This window comes from Leucopleurus acutus, assembly GCF_964270905.1.
Source record: "Leucopleurus acutus genome assembly, chromosome: 16".
Lineage (NCBI taxonomy): Eukaryota > Metazoa > Chordata > Mammalia > Artiodactyla > Delphinidae > Leucopleurus > Leucopleurus acutus.
The window spans coordinates 1,580,751-1,596,039 of NC_139158.1; positions in this window are offsets into that span (position 1 = coordinate 1,580,751).

Below are 15,289 nucleotides of genomic sequence, written 5' to 3' on the forward strand. Positions count from 1 at the left end.
CGCGGGTTCGTGCCCCGGTCCAGGAAGATCCCACATGCCGTGGAGCAGCTGGGCCCGTAAGCCATGGCCACTGAGCCTGCGTGTCCGGAGCCTGTGCTCCACAACGGGAGAGGCCACAACAGTGAGAGGCCCGCGTACCGCCAAAAAAAAAAAAAATTAAGAAAATTGAAATCATATCAAGCATCTTTTCTGACCACAGCGCTATGAAATTAGAAATCAATTACAGGGAAAAAAACGTAAAAAACAAAAACACATGGAGGCTAAACAATACATTACTAAATAACCAAGAGATCACTGAAGAAATCAAAGAGGAAATCAAAAAATACCTAGAGACAAATGATAAGGAAAACACAACGATCCAAAACCTATGGGATGCAGCAAAAGCAGTTCTAAGAGGGAAGTTTATAGCAATACAAGCCTACCTCAAGAAACAAGAAAAATCTCAAATAAACAATCTAACCTTACACCTAAAGGAACTAGAGAAAGAAGAACAACAAAATCCAAAGTTAGCAGAAGCAAAGAAATCATAAAGGTCAGAGCAGAAATAAATGAAATAGAAACAAAGAAAACAATAGCAAAGATCAATAAAACTAAAAGCTGGTTCTTTGAGAAGATAAACAAAATTGATAAACCATTAGCCAGACTCATCAAGAAAAAGAGGGAGAGGACTCAAATCAATAAAATTAGAAATGAAAAAGGAGAAGTTACAACAGACGCTGCAGAAATACAAAGCATCCTAAGAGACTACTACAAGCAACTCTATGGCAATAAAATGGACAACCTGGAAGAAATGGACAAATTCTTAGAAAGGTATAACCTTCCAAGACTGAACCAGGAAGAAATAGAAAATAGGAACAGACCAATCACAAGTAATGAAATTGAAACTGTGATTAAAAATCTTTCAACAAGCAAAAAGTCTAGGACCAGATGGCTTCACAGGTGAATTCTATCAAACATTTAGAGAAGAGCTAACACCCATCCTTCTCAAACTCTTCCAAAAAATTGCAGAGGAAGGAACACTCCCAAACTCATTCTATGAGGCCACCATCACCCTGATACCAAAACCAGACAAAGACACTACAAGAAAAGAAAATTAAAGACCAATATCACTGATGACTATAGATGCAAAAATCCTCAACAAAATACTAGCAAACAGAATCCAACAACACATTAAAAGGATCATACACCATGATCAAGTGGGATTTATCCCAGGGATGCAAGGGTTCTTCAATGTATGTAAATTAATCAATGTGTTACACCATATTAACAAATTGAAGAATAAAAACCATATGATCATCTCAATAGATCCAGAAAAAGCTTTTGACAAACTTCAACACCCATTTATAAAAACTCTCCAGAAAGTGGGCACAGAGGGAACCTACCTCAACATAATAAAGGCCATATATGACAAACCCACAGCAAACATCATTCTCAATGGTGAAAAACTGAAAGCATTTCCTCTAAGATCAGGAACAAGACAAGGATGTCCACTCTCGCAACTATTATTCAACATAGTTTTGGAAGTCCTAGCCATGGCAATCAGAGAAGAAAACAAAATAAAAGGAATACAAATTGGAAAAGAAGAAGTAAAACTGTCACTGTTTGCAGATGACATGATACTATAGATAGAGAATCCTAAAGATGCCACCAGAAAACTACTAGAGCTGATCAATGAATTTGGTAAAGTTGCAGGATACAAAATTAATGCACAGAAATCTCTTGCATTCCTATACACTAATGATGAAAAATCTGAAAGAGAAATTAAGGAAACACTCCCATTTACCACGGAAACAAAAAGAATAAAATACCTAGGAATAAACCTACCTAGGGAGACAAAAGACCTGTATGCAGAAAACTATAAGACACTGTTGAAAGAAATTAAAGATGATACCAACAGATGCAGAGATATACCATGTTCTTGGATTGGAAGAAACAAATATTTTGAAAAACAATATAGTGAAAATGACTATACTACCCAAAGCAATCTACAGATTCAATGCAATCCCTATCAAATTACCAATGGCTTTTTTTTTATAGAACTAGAACAAAAAATCTTAAAATTTGTATGCAGACACAAAAAACCCCGAATAACTAAAGCAGTCTTGAGGGAAAAAAACAGAGCTGGAGGAATCAGACTCCCTGACTTCAGACTATACTACAAAGCTACAGTAATCAAGACAATATGGTACTGGCACAAAAACAGAAATATAGATCAATGGAACAGGATAGAAAGCCCAGAGATAAACCCATGCACCTATGGTCAACTAATCTATGACAAAGGACGCAAGAATATACAACAGAGGAAAGACAGTCTCTTCAATAAGTGGTGCTGGGAAAACTGAACAGCTACATGTAAAGAATGAAATTAGAACACTCCCTAACATCATACACAAACATAAACTCAAAATGGATTAGAGATCTAAATGTAAGACTGGACACTATAAAACTCTTCGAGGATAACATAGGAAGAACACTCTTTGACATAAATCACAGCAAGATCTTTTTTGACCCATCTCCTAGAGTAATGGAAATAAAAACAAAAATAAACAAATGGGACCTAATGAAACTTAAAAGCTTTTGCAACGCAAAGGAAACTACAAACAAGATGAAAAGACAACCCTCAGAATAGGAAAAAATATTTGCAACGAATCAACGGACAAAGGATTAATCTCCAAAATGCATAAACAGCTCATGCAGCTCAATATTAAAAAACAAACAACCGAATCAAAAAAGGGGCAGAAAACCTGAATAGACATTTCTCCAAAGAAGACATACAGATGGCCAAGAAGCACATGAAAAGCTGCTCAACATCACTAATTATTCGAGAAATGCAAATCAAAACTACAATGAGGTATCACCTCACACCAGTTAGAATGGACATCATCAGAAAATCTACAAACAACAAATGCTGGAGAGCGCGTGGAGAAAAGGGAACCCTCTTGCACTGTTGGTGGGAATGTAAATTGATACAGCCACTATGGAGAACAGTATGGAGGTTCCTTAAAAAACTAAAAATAGAATTACCATATGACCCAGCAATCCCACTACTGGGCATATACCCAGAGAAAACCATAATTCAAAAAGACACATGCACCCCATTGTTCACTGCAGCACTATTTACAACAGCCAGGTCATGAAAACAACCTAAATGCCCGTCGACAGACGAATGGATAAAGAAGATGTGGTACATATATACAATGGAATATTACTCAGCCATAAAAAGGAACGAAATTGGGTCATTTGTAGAGATGTGGATGAATGTAGAGACTGTCATACAGAGTGAAGTAAGTCAGAAAGAGAAAAACAAATATCGCATATTAAGGCATATATGTGGAACGTGGCAGAATGGTACAGATGAACTCGTTTGCAGGGCAGAAATTGAGACACAGATGTAGAGAACAAACGTATGCACACCAAGGGGGGAAAGCAGCAGCAGGGGTGGGGTGTGATGAACTGGGAGATTGGGATTGACATGTATATACTGATGGGTATAAACTGGATGACTAATAAGAACCTGCCGTATAAAAAAATAAATAAAATAAAATTCAATAATAAAAATAAATAAATAAATCAACAAAAACCAGGAGCATCCTCCACCCTGCAGAACGAGGTTGGCCCTCTTGAAAATACTGCTCATTCTTTTCAGATAAGCCTACAGGAAAATAAAGGCATAATTCATCCACCTGATCTTACTGGACCTCTCCTCTCCCAGGCCTATGAGGTAAATATTACTACTGTTATTCCCATGTCAGAGATAAGGAAACTGAGGCTTAGAGATGACAAATAAATTGCCCCAGGTTATCTGGCAACGGAGGCAGTCTCTCCCGCTCACTCAAGTCCCAGGCTGCCCAAAGGGGCAGGGAATGTGGCAGAACATCTTCCTTTTTAATAATTAGTTTAATAGCCATGTTAATGTAATTGAAACACCAGTAGCCATCAAACTCATGATTTTAGTGGGAACTCTAAATTTGGCCTTAAAATGATTTTAAGTTGTTTTGTTTCTTTTTTTTTTTGGCCATGTCTCGATCTTAGCTCCCCAACCAGGGATGGAACCCAGGCCCACAGGAATGAAAGTGCCGAGTCCTAACCACTGGGCCGCCAGGGAAGTCCCAAAATGATTTTCTTTGTAAACAGGTTTTTGATGTGTTGAAATAACTTTCTCGGCTCAAGTTGGAGCTGCTCCTGCCAAGGGTGCCATGTCAGTAAACCACACGTAGATAAGCAGCCCCCATAAATGCTCTGCTTGACCAGAAGTGCAGGATATGCGTCCGCCAAACCCCCACGCCAAGCCAACCCCCGTCCCTACACTTACTTCCTTATTCCTTCTCACCCAAACAAGGTTGACTCTTTGGCCCCGTTCAGATCAGGTATTTTCTCTTTTTCTCCTCCTTGTTCTTTATTCTTTATCCTTAGAAAGCGTCCTGCTTTCCGGCCCCATTTTGCAGTGGCACCCTGGAGTCTAAAACTCCCACGGAAACTGCCTTTCTGGGCAGAGGACCTGGGGAAAGGTATGTCTGAGGTCTAAAGAGTGTGCATGGGGGGAAATATCCATTTTTTCTCTGCTTTTTCGTCTCCTGGCTGTGCCCCAAGGGCAGCCCTCGTCACAGAACTGTGCAGTGGCAGGTGGGCGCTAAAGTTCCGAGGAACCCCATCTTTCTGGCCAGAGCACCAGAAAAGGGGCCCCTGTGAGTCAGAGGACGTGGGGAGAATCCTGGAAAGGAGAGGGCTGAAGAAGGGATGCCTGATTCTGGAAAGGAGTCCGTACCACAGCCTGGGCTCACGTCTCCTCTGTGCACACACATCCCAGACCCAAATCACCACAGCAAAGCTGGACACTGGAACCACCACCCACAGAGGCAAAGCAGAACTTGCAGTCCGAGCTGTTCCAGGGCGGCTGCCACTAAAACAGCCCAGAAGTCAGTATGTTCCAGAGGATTCTAACAGGACTCAGACCCCGAACAACACAATATTCAAAATGTCCAGGATACAATCTAAGATTACTCCACATATAAAAGAGTCAGGAAAATTGACCAATTCTCAAGAGAAAAGATAACCAGCAGATGCCAGCCTGGGGGTAACCCAGATGTCGGGATTGTCAGACAAAGACTTTAAAACAGCTGTTTAAAGTTAAGCTCCATGATGCAACGGTAAATATATTTGAAATGAATGGAAAGGTAGAAGTTCTCAGCAGAGAAACAAATAATTTAAAAGGACCAAACGGAAAATTAACAATTAAAAAAAAATACACGGCCTAAAATTAACAATTCTCTGGAGGGCCTAATACCAGACGGAGATGACAGAAAGAAAAAATAAGGGAACTTGAAGACAGATCAATAGAAATAATGAACAGAGAGGATAAAGGTTGAAAAAAACAATATGGACTTCCCTGGCGGTCCAGTGGTTAGGACTCTGCGCTTCCACTGCAGAGGGCACGGGTTCCATCCCTGGTTGGGGAACTAAGATCCTGCAAGCTGAGTGGCGTGGTGAAAAAAAGAAAAAGAAAAAGATAATATGGACAGTTTGAGCATTGTGTCATAGGAGTCCCAGAGATGAGAAAAAGATTGGTGCAGAAAAAACAAAAATACTTGAAGAAATAGTGGTTGAAAACTTCCCACGAAGCTCAGTGAACACCAAACTGGATAACATAAAAATTAAACAAAATAGAACAAAACCACAAACCTCTACACATCAAACTCAAAGTGCTGAAAACTGAAGATAAAGAAAACATTTTGACAGCAGCTAGAGAAAAATGATATACTACATGCAAAAACACTTGGAATGATCACAGATTTCTCATCAGAAATTAAAGAGGACAGAAACAGTGGGAAAACATTTTGACAGTGCTGAAGGGGAAAAAAAAAGAACTGTCAACCCAGAATTCTACATGCAAGAAACCATATTTCAGGAATGAAGATAAAATACACTGCAGAAGGAAAACAAAGAAAATTCATCAATAGCAGACTTGCTCTAAAAGAGAAGGTAAAGGAAATTCTTTGAACTGCAGGGAAATTATACCAGAAAGAAGCATGGATAGGACTTCCCTGGTGGCACAGTGGTTAAGAATCCATCTGCCAATGCAGGGGACACGGGTTTGAGCCCTGGTCTGGGAAAATCTCACATGCCGCGGAGCAGCTAAGCCCGTGGGCCACAACTACTGAGCCTGCGCTCTAGCGCTCAAGAGCCACAACTACTGAGCCCATGAACAGCAACTACTGAAGCCAGCGTGCCTAGAGCCTGTGCTCCGCAACAAAAGAAGCCACCGCAATGAGAAGCCCGTGCACCGCAACAAAGCCTAGCCTCTGCTCTCTGCAACTAGAGAAAGCCCGCGTGCAGCAAGGAAGACCCAACGCAGCCAAAAATAAATAAATGAATTAATTAATTAAAAAAAAAGAAGCGTGGATATTCAGGAATGAAGAAAGAACAATAGAAACAGTATATATATAGGGAGACTATCTTTCTCCTCTTAAGTTCTTTAAAACAAGTATGGTTGTTGGAAGCAAAAGTTATCACATTGTCTAATGGGATTTTCAATGTATGTAGATGTAACATATGCAATAATACAACATAAATGGGAAGATAAAGGTACCTAAGTAGTTGTAAGGCTTCTACATTTTACATGAAGTGATAAAATATTAACTTTAAGTAGACCGTAGGATGTTAGTAATGTATATTATAATCTCTAGAGCAATCACACACAGAAAATAAAACATAGAGATGGAACCAAAAAGCCAACCGATGAATTAAAACGGAATTCTAAAAAATATTTGAATAACCCAAAGGAGGTAGGAGATGGGGAAGGGAGGAACGGAAAACAGAGGGACAAACAGAAAATAACAAAATCATGGACTTAATCCAACCATGTCAAGAATTACATTACATATAAATCGTCCAACAATATCAATTAAAAGATAAAGTTCATTACACTGGATAAGAAACAGACAACAACAAAACATAAGACCCAACCATGTTCTGTCTAAAAAAAACTCACTCTAAATATAAAGACATAGGTAGATTAGACGTAAAAAGGTGGAAAAAATATATACCATGCAAACACTAACCAAAAGAAAGGTGGTTGGGCTTCCCTGGTGGCGCGGTGGTTGGGAGTCCGCCTGCCGATGCAGGGGATGCGGGTTCGTGCCCCGGTGTGGGAGGATCCTACATGCCGTGGAGCGGCTGGGCCCGTGAGCCATGGCCGCTGAGCCTGCGTGTCCGGAGCCTGTGCTCCGCAACGGGAGAGGCCACAACAGTGAGAGGCCCGCGTACCGCAAAAAAAAAAAAAAAAGAAAGAAAGAAAGCTCGTGTGGCCATATTAACTTCAGACAAATTAGACTTCAGAACAAGGAAGATTACTGGGAATAAAGGAGAACATTACATAATTGTAATGGGGTAAATACACCAAAAAAATGACACATTACATATAGCAAAACAGTTTGTATGACCACATATATATCACTATGCACGAAAAAGACATAAATCCTAAATGTGTAAGCACCTAACAACAGATTTTCAAAATACATGAAGCAAAACCTGATAGAATTGAAAGGAAAAATAGACATTCTATTGGGGAGTGGGGGAGGGGGAAGAAGGATAGGAGAGAACAGAGACAAATAATAAAAACAAAACAAATATGTGAAATAGTATGTCAATGGTGGTGGGCGCTAAGCAGGACTCATGATCTGTGGGTATGGGTGTGGCATACGTGCCATTCTGTAGAGAGGTCAGGGAAGGCCTTGCTGAGCAGAGGATGTGAACAAAGTCCTAGAAATAATGAGAGCTGATCCACGGGTATCTCTGCTGGAGGAGTGATCCAGTCAGGTGCAAAAGCCTGCAGGTGAGAATGTCCTTGGGAAGCCAGGACAGCTGAGCCCAGGTAGCAATGGGAGCCCTGTAGGAGGGGAGGGCAGCAAGCATGCAGGGCATTGGAGGGCACTGCAGGCCACTGTGAGGATTCTGGCTATCATTTTCAGTGATGGGAAGCCATTCAACGCTTTTGAGTGGAGAAGCGGCCTCATACGACTTCCGTTTTTTGTGGTTTTTTTAATTAATTAATTAATTTATTTATTGGCTGTGTTCGGTCTTTGATGTTGCACACGGGCTTTCTCTAGTTGCGGTGAGTGGTGGCTTCTCTTCTTGTGCAGCACGGGCTCTAGGCACGTGGGCTTCAGTAGTTGTGGCACACAGGCTCAGTAGTTGTGGCATGCAGGCTCAGTAGTTGTGGCTCACAGGCTCTAGAGCACAGGCTCAGTAGTTGTGGCACACGGGCTTAGTTGCTCCGTGGCATGTGGGATCTTCCCAGACCAGGGCTTGAACCCGTGTTCCCTGAATTGGCAGGCGGATTCTTAAGCACTGCGCCACCAGGGAAGCCCTGGAGTTTTTAATTTTACGTCCAACTTGCCAATGTTTTTTCAAAGATTGTGTTTTTGGTGTTGCACTTAAAAACTCACTGCCCATAAGTCAGACAGAGAAAGACAAATACTAGATGTTATCACTTATACGTGGAATCCAAAAAAATAAAACAAAGGAATGAATATCACAAAATGGAAGCCGACTCACAGATATAGAGAACAAACTAGTAGTTACCAGTGGAGAGAGGGAAGAGGGAAAGGGCAAGACAGGGGTAGGGGGTTAAGAGATTCAAACTACTATGTATAAAATAAATAAGCTACGGGCTTCCCTGGTGGCGCAGTGGTTGGGGGTCCGCCTGCCGGTGCGGGGGGCATGGGTTCGTGCCCCGGTCCGGGAGGATCCCACACGCCGTGGAGCGGCTGGGCCTGTGGGCCATGGCCGCTGAGCCTGTGTGTCCAGATCCGGGGCGGGAGAGGCCACAACAGTGAGAGGCCCGCGTACCGCAAAATTTAAAAAAAAAAAAATTAAAAAAAAATAAATAAATAAGCTACAAGGATATATTGTACTAAACAGGGAAAATAGCCAATATTTTATAATAACTATAAATGAAGTTTCCTCTTTAAAAATTGTGAATCATTATGTTGCACAGCTGAAACTAATATAATATTGTAAATCAACTATACCTCAAAATAAAACAAAACAAACAAAAAAATCTCAGTGTCAAACATGAGATCACCTAGATTTCCTCCTATGTTACCTCCTAGTTTTTTGCTTTACATTTAGGTCGATGATCCATTTTGAGTCAATTTTTGTTTCAATTGAAGGACAATGTCTTCACTTATCATTTTCAGTTTTATTGCACATGGATGTCCAATTGTTCCAACACCATTTGTTGAAAAGTTTATCCTTTCCTCACTGAATTTCCTTTGCTCTTTGGTCAAAGATCAGTGGAATGTATTTGTGTGGATCGATTTCTGGACTCTCTATTCTGTTCCCTTGACCTAGTTTGTCTGTTCTTTCACCAATATCTCACTGTCTTGATTACTATAGCTGTATAGTCTTTTTTTTTAATAGATTTATTTTATTTATCTATTTATTTTTGGCTGCGTTGGGTCTTTGTTGCTGCGCACGGGCTTTCTCTATTTGTGGTGAGCAGGGGCTACTCTTCGTCGCAGTGCATGGGCTTCTCATTGCAGTGGCTTCTCTTGTTGTGGAGCACGGGCTCCAGGTGCGTGGGCTTCAGTACTTGTGGCACGTGGGCTCAGTAGTTGTGGCTCACGGGCTCTAGAGCGCAGGCTCAGTAGTTGTGGCTCACGGGCTTAGTTGCCCCACGGCATGTGGGATCTTCCCAGACCAGGGATTGAACCCATGTCCCCTGCATTGGCAGGCGGATTCTCAACCACTGCGCCACCAGGGAAGCCCCAATAGCTGTATAGTAAGTCTTAAAGTGAGGTAGTGTCATCCTCTGACATCGTTCTTCAGTACTGTGCTGGCTATCCTGTGTCTTTTCTGTCCATATAAAATTCATTAAAAACTTGTTGATATCTACAAAATGATTTGCTGGCATTTTGATTGGGATTGCACTGAACCTTAAGATCTTTGCGGGAAGAACTGACATCTTAACAATATTTAGAAACATGAAATATCTATCCATAAAGATGAAATATCTTCATTTGTTTAGATCTTTTTTCCATCTGTTTTGCAGTTTTCCTCATACAGATCCTGTATTTTGTTACATTTATACCTAAGTATTTCCCTTTCCCTCTCTCTCCCTCTTATCTCCATTGTGCTTTTTTTTTTTTTTTTGCGGTATGCGGGCCTCTCACTGTTGTGGCCTCTCCGGTTGCGGTTGCGGAGCACAGGCTCCGGACACGCAGGCCCAGCAGCTCTGCGGCACGTGGGATCCTCCCGGACCCGGGCGCGAACCCGCGTCCACTGCATCGGCAGGCGGACTCTCAACCACCGCGCCACCAGGGAAGCCCTCTATTGTGCTTTTAATTTCAAATTCCAATGTTCACTGTTGGTATATAGGGAGTCAAAGGACTTTTATATATAAAAATTGTATCCTGCAACCCTGCTATAATTACTTACTAGTTCCAGGAGTTTTTGTTGTTGTTGTTGCTGTTGATTCTTTGGGGATTTTCTTCATAGACAATTATGTCATCTGCAAGCAACAATTTTATTTCTTCCTTCCCAGCCTGTATAGCTTTTATCTCCTTTTCTTGCCTCATTATTAGCTAGGACTTCCAGTACAATGTTGATCAGAAGTGGTTAGAATGGGCATCCTTCCTTGTTCATGATTTAGGCGGAAAGCACCTAGTTTCTCTCTGTGAAGTGTGATGTTAGCTGCAGGTGTTTTGTAGATGCTCTTTATCAAGTCGAGGAAGTTTTCCTGTTTTTTTTTTTTTTTTTTTTGGCCACTCTGCATGGCTTGTGAGATCTTAGTTACCAGACCAGGGATTGAACCTGCAACCCCCGCAGTGAAAGTGCAGAGCTGTAACCACTGGACTGTCAGGGAATTCCCAGTTTTGTTTTGTTTTTTAATTGAAAGATATTGGAGGATTTCCCTGGTGGTGCAGTGGTTGAGAATATGCCTGCCAATGCAGGGGACACAGGTTCAATCCCTGGTCTGGGAAGATCCCACGTGCCGTGGAGCAACTAAGCCCGTGAGCCACAACTACTGAGCCTACATGCTGCTACTGAAGCTCGCACACCTAGAGCCCATGCTCCACAACAACAGAAGCCACCACAAGGAGAAGCCCTTGTTGGACTTCCCTGGTGGTGCAGTGGTTAAGAATCCGCCTGCCAATGCAGGGGACACAGGTTCAAGCCCTGGTCTGGGAAGATCCCACATGCTGCAGAGCAACTAAGCCCGTGTGCCACAGCTACTGAGCCAGCGCTCTAGAGCCCACGAGCCACAACTACTGAGCCTCTATGCCACAACTACTGAAGCCTGTGCGCCTAGAGCCCGTGCTCTGCAACAAGAGAAACCACCACTATGAGAAGCCCGCACACTGCAACGAAGAGTAGCCCCTGCTCGCCACAACTAGAGAAAGCCCGCACGTAGCAATGAAGATGCAGTGCAGCCAAATAAACAAATAAATAAAATTATTAAATAAATAAAAATAAAAATCTTAAAAAAAAAGCCCGCGCACCACAATGGAGAGTAGCCCCCACTCACCGCAACTAGAGAAAGCCCACGCACAGCAACAAAGACCCAACACAGCCAAAAATTAAAAAAAAAAAATGACTTTTTTCATTTGCTTTTTTCTGCATCTATTGATATATGATTTTTCTTCTTTAGTCAGCTGATGTGGATTTCAGTAATTGATTTTCAAATGTTGAAGCAGGCTGCACACCTGGAATAAACCCTCCTTGGTTACGCTACATAATCTTTTTATGCGTTACTGCCTTCGATTTGCTCACAGTTTGTCGAGGATTTCTGCATCTATATTCACGAGATGTTGACCCGTAGTTCTCCTTTCTCATAATACACTTACCAGGTTTTTGTATCAGGGAAATGCTGGCCTCATAGAAGGATTTAGGCAGTGTTCCCTCTGCTTCTATTTTTTGGAAGAGATTGTAGCAAATCGGCATCATTTTTTTTTTTTTTACAGTTTTTATTTATTTTTGGCTACATTGGGTTTTCGTTGCTGCGTGTGGGCTTTCTCTAGTTGTGGCAAGTGGGGGCTACTCTTTACTGCAGTGTGCAGGATTCTCATTGCGGTGGCTTCTCTTGTAGTGGAGCACAGGCTCTAGGTGCACTGGCTTAGTAGTTGTGGCTCGTGGGCTCTAGAGAGCAGGCTCAGTACTTGTGGCACACAGGCTTAGTTGCTCCACGGCATGTGGGATCTTCCCAGACCAGGGCTCGAACCCATGTCCCCTGCATTGGCAGGCGGATTCTTAACCACTGCTCCACCAGGGACGTCCCCAGAATCATTTCTTTCTTAACTGTTTGACAGAATTCACCAGTGAAACCATCAGTGCCTGGTGCCTTCTCTTTTGAAGGATGACTAATTAGTGATTCAGTTACTTCAATAGCTACAGGCCTATTCAGGTTATCTATTTCTCCTTGTGTGTCTTCTGTTAGTGTTTTTGAACAATTGATCCAATTCATCTTAGTTATCAAATTTGTGGGCACAGAGCTGTTCATAATATTCCTTTGTTATCCTTTTAATACCTATAGGATCAGTACTGATGGCCCTTACTTCATTTCTGATATTAGTAGTTTGTGTCTTCTCTCTTTCTTTTTCTTGGCTATCAAGGCTAGAGGTTTATCAATTTTATTGATCTTATTAAAGAACCAGATTTCATTTTCACTGATTTTCTCTACTGATTTCCCCCCTTTTAGGGGACACAATGCCATGCACACACTAATCAAAAGAAATCCGGAAGTTAGCCAAATTAGTATCAGACGAAGTAGACTCCAGAGCCAGGGATATTATCAGGAATAAAAAGAAATATTTAAAATGGCAACGGGGCCAATTCATCAAAAAGACAAAGCAACGCTAAATGTGCACGTACCTAATACAGAACTTCAAAGCACATGAAACAAGTGATAAAACGGAAAGGAGAAATTGTCAAATCCATCATTAGAGCTGGAAGTTTCCAACATTTCTCGCTCAGCAATTGATAGAACACAGGAACAGAAAATCAGAAAGGTTTTAGAAGATTAGAGCAATGCCATCAACCCACTGGACCCCAGTGACATTTCCTGAACACTTCACCCACAGCAGCAGTTCAAGGAACATGCACCAGGGGAGTCCACATTCTCGGCAACAAATCTCAATAAATTTTAAAAAGCACAGAAATCACACAAAGTATGTTCTCTGGGGAATTTCCTGGTGATCCAGTGGTTAGGACTCTGCACTCTCACTGCAGAGGGCCCAGATTCTATCCCTGGTTGGGGAACTAAGATCCTATAAGCGGTGTGGCCAAAAAAAACACAAAAAAACAAACGAACAAAAAACAAAGTATGTTCTCTGCTCACAACATAATTAAACCTGAAACTAATTTTGGAAACATATCTGGAAAATCCTCAAATATTTGTCAATTAAGACCACATTTCCAAACAAACCATAAGTCTGAGAAGAAATCATAATGGGAATTGAAAACATTTTCAACAGAAAACATATTATAATTTGTGGGATGTAACTAAAGTAGTGCTTAGAGGGAAAATTATAGCCTTAAATTCAGATGCTGTCATCCTTGTCCCTCCATTACACAGTTCCCGACCAACCTCTCACCAATGATTTCAGGATCATTGCTTAGAAGCTTATTTCATAAGGTTTGCAAAATGTTGCTTCTCTAATTTTATTGACCCTTCTGCATGTACTGGCTAGAATTCTTTTTATAAATAAGTGCTTTCCCTCATCAACTGTTTGGTTACCTTGAAATGTAAGGGTAAAATAAGAAAGGCAAGACTAATTGTTTTGCTTGAGTCTTTTATCTATTTTCAGAATGAGACAATGCCCCAGCAGTATTCACCTGTGATCAACAGGATTTCCAAAAATAGCATTATGGAGAAATGAACTTAAACACATCGATCATACACAGCTTTTCACTCCTTTTGAGGCTCAAACTGTTCCAGTAGGGGGCCTCTTGAAGTTCTCCCCACCCCAAACAACTTATCATAAAAATTTGCCAACATACAGAAATGCTGAAAAGAATTTTCCAGTGAACAGTTATAAACCTACCACCTAGATTTCACAGTCAACATTTTTCTCTGACCAACACCACCAAGACTACTTACTTTCATCAAACTCTTTTCAGTTTAACGTGTACCCTTCTAGGTCTCTTTCTATGTATTTCACATATTTCCTTAATGTATTAGTCAGCTCCAGCTGCCGTAACAAAATACCACAGACTGGGAGGCTTAAAACCACACACGTATTTCTCACAGTCCTGGAGGCCAGAAGTCCAAGATCAAGGTGTTGGCAGGTTTGGTCTCTCCTGAGGCCTCTCTCAAGACATGGGCCGGGGCTACAGCCACCTAAAGACTGGGACTGGAGGACCTGTTTCCATTTCAGATGTCTGGCAACTTGGTGCTGTTGGCCGGGAACCTCAGTTCCTCCACACAGGGGGCCCCTCCACAAGCTTGAGCGTCCTCAGGACATGGTGGCTAGCTTCTTTCAGAGCCAGTGATCCGAGACAGAGAGCCAGGTGGAAGCTTACTGTTTCTTGGACCTACACTTGGAAGTCACATAGCATCACTTCTGCCACATCCTGTTGGTTAGAAATGAGTGATCAAGTGCACCCCCTCTTATGGGGGGCAGGGTATGGCTTCCCTTTTGAAAGGAGTGTTGAAGGATTTATGAACCTATCCCAAAGGTACTGTTACCCTCACTTCTGTGATGTTTTGATTCTTGAAAGTTGTTCCCACCGCACTGTATGTAATTCTAAGACAGCAGGAATCATAATTCCTTCTGCACCACTGTATCCCTCCCCACACAAGAGCCTCTTACTCTGGCCCTGACATACTCTGAACTTTAATCACAGCACTCCTCAGACTTTGGAGGGTGGAAGAACCGTTGATGGTCTTGGTGCTCTCGCTAGAACACTTGTGAGACGGAATTTGAAAATATACATTTTTTTTTGCATCGTGAGCACATTCATAATTTTACCTGCAGAACAGGATGTGACAAGTCCCTTCTCTGGGAAACAGTAATGAGTGGCTACTATTTACAACACCTGCATGCTGGAGAAGTCTTCCCTAAGAAATATATAGCTGCCAGACTCAAGTCAGCTGTTTTCAAGCTTTTCTGTGAATATCCACTTCTTTTTTTTTTTTTATAAATTTATTTATTTATTTTTGGCTGTGTTGGGTCTTCGTTTCTGTGCGAGGGCTTTCTCTAGTTGTGGCAAGCAGGGGCCACTCTTCATCGCGGTGCGCGGGCCTCTCACTGTCGCGGCCTCTCTTGTTGCGGAGCACAGGCTCCAGACA